The sequence below is a fragment of the Girardinichthys multiradiatus genome, chromosome 10 (assembly GCF_021462225.1).
Source record: "Girardinichthys multiradiatus isolate DD_20200921_A chromosome 10, DD_fGirMul_XY1, whole genome shotgun sequence".
Lineage (NCBI taxonomy): Eukaryota > Metazoa > Chordata > Actinopteri > Cyprinodontiformes > Goodeidae > Girardinichthys > Girardinichthys multiradiatus.
Genome location: NC_061803.1, coordinates 12,848,922 through 12,855,221, shown reverse-complemented (window position 1 = coordinate 12,855,221; position 6,300 = coordinate 12,848,922).

Sequence of the window (6,300 nt, the reverse complement as noted above, 5' to 3'; positions counted from 1 at the left end):
GAATGCACACATGTGCACACGCTGAGTTTCAGTGTAACCGGCTGCAGTGGTGAGACCTGAAATGTAAAAAAAACGGGAGGAAATAGAATTAGAAACAAATGCATTAAGATATTTATCAATAAAATAAAATTATGTCATCTCGACTGATATGAGTTTGTTCAGGTGACTTCAGTATAAACATATATTTTCTCCTCACCACCTCACTGAGCCTCGCCAACAGCTCTTCAGTAAACACAGACATTCTGATCAGCAGGTATTTTTAGATCAAGGTAAAATGTAACTGAGCCAAAAGTGGTTGAAAGACAAAAGTCTCTTATGTAAATAAGGTTAAAGAGTCTGTTAAATGTTTCTGTGACTATGCTGTAAAGCAGAAAGAAATCAGAAATCCTTAAGATTTCCAATTTATTTAACTTCATTTATTTATTTTATTTTAGCTTTGTTTTACAGATTTAATTTATAAATGAATATGCTTATCATTTGAAATCTTAAGCAGTGCTTTACATTAAAGCAGGGATGACTTAACAGTCTTAGCAATACATTAGCAAAAACTATTAAGACTCTTGAACTTTTTCAATTTTTGTCATGTTACAACCTGCCTCCATGTATTTTACTATGCTTTTCATGTAATAATCACAAAATGGTAAATCTGGTGTGAAAGGAAAAGAAAATGTTTTTAAAATGTTGCCAAATATTAATCTGAAGTGTTCCCCCTTTTACACTGATACCCTTAAATAAACTCCTGTGCACCTAATTCATAAGCAAAGTGAGTCTGTTTAATTTAAGTTCAGCATAAATCCAGCTGTTCTTTGAAGGCCCCAGAGATTTGTTGGAGAACATTAGTGAACAAACAGCATCATGAAGACCCGGGAACACAGCAGACAGGTCAGGGGGAGTTTTTTCAATCAATCATCTGAAAACGGAAACAATATGCCACAGCTCCAAGTCTACCAAGACATGGCCTTTCTGCCAAGAAGCCCATGGTAACTCAGGAGGAGCTGCAGAGATCCACAGCTCAAGAGGGAGAATCTGTTGACAGGAGTATTGTTGAAAAAGGCCAAAACAGTCAGATGTCTCCTGTGGTTTTCTATTATACATGTAGGGAACACAGAGGGGGCTCTATTCACATCAGACTGAAATGAAATGTTCTAGCTTACATGCAAAACTCTATGTTTGGCAGAAAAGTAACACCAAGAATTCAGAATTGATGCGAAGATGGATGGAGAGCAATCCTGGAAGAAAAACTGAGGTGGAGGTTCACCTTGCAGCAAGACAACGACCCAAAACATCCACAAACACAACTGAATAATTTAGATCAAAGCAAATACTATTGTCGTATTATTTCTGTTCATGTATGAGTGCAGTTTCATCTCATAATAGTCATTGGGGGTGGAAGCTAGGAATCCCCAGAAGAGGGTGCTAGAGGGCTAAGCAGGGATGTTAGCCTTTAATGGCAAAGGGGCGGTCTGTGTTTTACATGTGCAAAATAGGAACACGTTAAATGATGATCAGATGCCTTGGAAAAATCTTTACTGGGATTTACAAACAGCTCCCTCTTCAGGGGTGTTCAAGGAGTTACAACAAATTGTAATATAAACTGATAACATCTTTCAATGAGCCAGATTAGTGCTTTAATAATTGAAACTGAATTTCCTACAGGAATACTCACTCTTTGCAATGGGACTAGCAGTTATTAATTTGATGCAATCAGCCAGGCTTCTTTAAAAAATATTTAACTTAATTGGATTCGATATTACTGATTATTCAATACAATTGTGTTGTAAAGTGCCTTTAGATGACGTTGTCTTGAATTGCTGCTTTATAAAAAAATCCATATAAATATATAATTTTGCTTCAGTTTGGTAGCATATTGTAGTATAACCACTGAAGTGCATCACTGGAATCAAAGTTTTTCTCCCTACATTCAGTTTGTTAGGCATCAGCACTGTAATGATCTAGCTCCACCTAGTGGTTAGCTGGAGCTACTGAAAACAGCAATCTGTGTAAGATTCAGCATTGTCAAGCATTTATGAAGAGGTTTTTTATGACCCACAGAGAGGTTCAAAAGAATAATGAATCAACAATTATTTTTAATTATTTAATTCTATATATTGCTTGTGCAACTTTTTCCAAACACTTTTTCCTTCCACTCAACCTTCCATTAACACGCTTGGATACAATACTCATTAAACATCCGGCTTCTTTAGCAATGACCTTTTATGGCTTACTTTCTTCGTGGATGGTGTCAGTGACTGTCTGCAGGACTACAGTCAAGTAAGCAGTTTTCCCCGCCTTCACCACAGTTGTGTAGGCAATAATGTGGCCATACCATCACAACCCTTGGTTTCATTGGTCTGGAGTTTTATGTTTTCTTGAGCTGTAAGCTATACTCATCAAACTTAACAGAAATAAATCTTGTAACAACATGTATAACTATGTTTGTAATAATTACACATAAATCTATGTGATATGAGTTTTTGAATTTAATCACTGGAGTAAAATAACCTTTCAATGATTGATGATAACTGAATTTATTGAGGTGAACCTGTATAAATATTAGTGTTTTTAGCTAAATTTAGCAGTTTTTTTGTATGTTTTTTGTAGACATAAATGATTTATCATCTACATAATTATTGACAGAATACTATCGCACATTAATAAAGAGATGTGTGATGGTAATCTTACTGCCCTTTGGCATCTGTCCCTTAGCGGGTAATAATACAACTTAAAGGCATAAAATTAAACATGTGGCCTACTTTTTAAAGAAATCTGAAATAAATGTGGTGAGTATGAATTACTGGGTCCTACAAGAAGTTTATAGTCAACAGTTGAGTCCTTGAATTCTTTAAAGGCTTTGCACTAAAATTGTGGTAAAGCATCATTTAGGACTTGGTGTTACTTGTTAGGAAGAACCTATAGGAGTTTAATCTGATCTACATTTTATTCTGCAGTTGAATTATTTCTGTGCTTTTAAATGATCTTCTCAAAACTCAGTTGGCTTTTTATTAAGTTACTAAAAATCTATACTGACTAGTGAAGGTTTTGTGCGTGATAAGGCTTGATGAGCACAATTAAAGTGTGTATAACAGACAGGGAAGGTACATTTTTAAAGGAAACAGTGGTTACTGTGACCGCTTTAGGATGTAAAACTGAAAGAATAAAGTGCTAATGTGAGCAGATTCTGACACAAATGCCACCATTAAGCAAACAGAAGACACTTTCTGTTCCACTTTAAACATTAATGGTTTTCAGCTGAGCAGGCAGTTGCTTTATCGTTCACATAACCCATCACCTGTTTGAAGCTGATTCCCACCATCCAATCAGAGGAGCGTGACAGTGGGTTGTCAACTTGTCAGCCAATGAGAGGACTGTATTCACTCTTTAATTTGAACCCTGATAAATCAAAGTGTCAGTGTGAGAAAAACAGAGAGAGGAAGAGACTGATAAGATTAAAACTAGTACAACCAAGGAGTGTGCTGCTGTGGAGATTGGTGTTCTGACTGGTTGAAATTATTTTACTAGGATTTCTTTTTTTACATTGCAGGAGCACCTTGTAAAATATTAAAAAGGTCAAAAAACCTGGTTGCATCAGTTGCATATTTGTGCAAATCCTTAACCTGTTTGCTTAAGCACCTTTAGTTCATTTTCAGCAATCAGAGTCTTTCTGAGTTCATACTTACCATCAGTTATATTAAATCTCCATGAGCATAAATAATTTTAGATGTTCTACTTACACACTTTTTCACCTTTGCTAAAGCCAGTGTGCAGATGGGCCATGGCATAATGAACAGTCATCAATAACTGGAGAAAATGTTGGACAAACGTGACACTACAACCAGACATTTTTCCACAGTCCTTGTAAAGGCAAGATTGAAAGTAGCTGCAGAAGCTGCCAAGAGGACATTAGATGGTACAACAGTCCCCTTGTATTTTCCATATGTCTAGAATGAGTAGTAGGGTTGCTAGACAGACGTTTGTCTTTCCAAGGAAATAGCCAGGCCTGGCTAAAATCTTTCAGATCCTTGTGGGAGTCTGTGTAATGATACAATGATACATGATCAAAACATTAAACGGGTCGTTTCATTCAAATATTTAGGTGTTCACATGGACAGTAACTTAAGTTGGAAAATAAATTTTGCAAATGTTTGTGTGCAGATTCATCAGTGCCTTCATTACATCAGGCGTTGTTAAGGGTCTCTAAAGACATCAAGGAAATTTTTTACAAAGCAACAATAGAATCCATTGTTTGATGATAGAAACAGCTGGTTTGCAAATTTAACAGTTAATACCAAATCTCATGTCAAGACTGGTTAAGACCACAGGTAAAATCATTGGCAAGCAGATAACATGATGTTGGATACCACACACGTTTTAAACCCTGAATATGTTTTATTAACATCTGGTAGACGTTACAGGGTTCCACTCTGCAAACATAACGATATAAGATACAGCTTCCTGACGGACCGACAGCAGCAGGTGAGTCTGGGGAGCATCTTCTCCCAATCCAGATCAATAAGTACTGGTGCCCCCAGGGTTCTATCCCCACTCCTCTTCTCCCTGTACACAAATGACTGCACCTCAGCAGACTCGTCGTGAAACTCCTTAAGTTTGCAGATGACACCACTGTCATTGGACTGATCCAGGACGGTGATGAGTCTGCATACAGACAGCAGGTGGATCGGCTGGTACACTGGTGCGGTCAGAACTACCTTGAACTGAACCCACTCAAGACTGTGGAAATGGCGGTGGACTTTCAGAGAACACCACCCCCATTCACCCCCCTCACCATCCTCAACAACACCGTATCGGCCGTGGACCACTTCAGGTTCTTAGGAACCACCATCTCTGAGGACCTGAGATGGTCTTCACACATAGACAATGTTCGAAAGAAGGCCCAGCAGAGACTGTACTTCCTGAGGCAACTCAAGAAGTACAACCTTCCACAGGAGCTGCTGGTCATCTTCTACACTGCCATCATTCAGTCTGTCCTATCTTCATCCATCTCAGTGTGGTTTGGCTCATCCACAAAACAGGACAGGTCCAGACTGCAACGAATAATCAGGACTGCAGAGAGAATAATCAGAGCTGACCTTCCCTCCATCCAGGACTTACACAGGTCTAGGGTCAGGAAAAGAGCTGCTAAAATCTCTGCAGACCCCACACACCCTGCACATAAACTGTTCAGAGCTTTACCTTCAGGCCGCCGCTACAGAGCACTGTTTACTAAAACCAGCCGCCACAGAGACAGTTTCTTCCCCCAGGCTGTTTCTCTGTTGAACATTTAATAGAGTACAAAAGAACAGCATACAGATGTTGCAAATGCACCTTTTTATTATATATGTGTATATTGTACATTGTAAATTTGTATATTCTGCAATGCAAAAACAGAACAAAAGAGCAAAGTGTACCGGAGTCAAATTCCTTGTTTGAATGTACGAACTTGGCAATAAAGCTGATTCTGACATAAAAATTAATTTAGCATTTTGTCTGTTTACCTCAATAAATATTTAAGAAAGAGAGATAAGTTGTACTACAGGAAGCCCTGAGGATCAGTGGATGAATAACTGAGCAAGAAGGGTTGTGATTCAGAAGAATGTATGTGAACATGATTGGATCCTGATGTTGTGACAAATGTTTGTACATTTTTAAATGTTCTTTTTCCTCCATGCTAATTATGCTTGTTGGGTCCAGCCATGGGTTACAACATTTAAAGGCCAGTTTGATCTTTTTTGGAATTTTCAAAATAAATCACAGTAACAAACTTCCAGCACAGCCAGGAACAGAAGGAGAGCATATTCCCCCGTCGATGTCACTGTTTGAATAAAAACCCCGCGTTCTAACAAACAGGTCTATTTCCATGCAGATTCCAGACGTGAACCGGACAGGAGATGCACCAAACAGCACATATATCTCTTGCTGGCAAGCAGACATAACTCTTCAAACTGGATCTAGGAGTCTCATACGGTCACATGCAACAATTTTAAGTAACGGTTTGCTGTTCGAGTATCCGGCATTCATTCATGTAAAGGGTGTAATGAGACAAGCGTGACTTGACTTTTCTTCTGAGGCCTCCAGAAGCAGCCCTAATTGAAGCGGATTTCCCCCACAGCCTGGAAAAGGAGGCCGGGACTGCATCGCACCTCTACCTGCGTCCACGTCCAGGTAGCGAGAGCTACCCTGCCGCATTGCGGTCACTCAAGGAGCTGAATGTGCCTTTGTCGTTTGGCTGGGCTAGCTAAAGAACCTTCTCCACAACTACAGAGGCTGCAAGCTAACCCTTGTTTCCCTCAACGCCCAGGACAA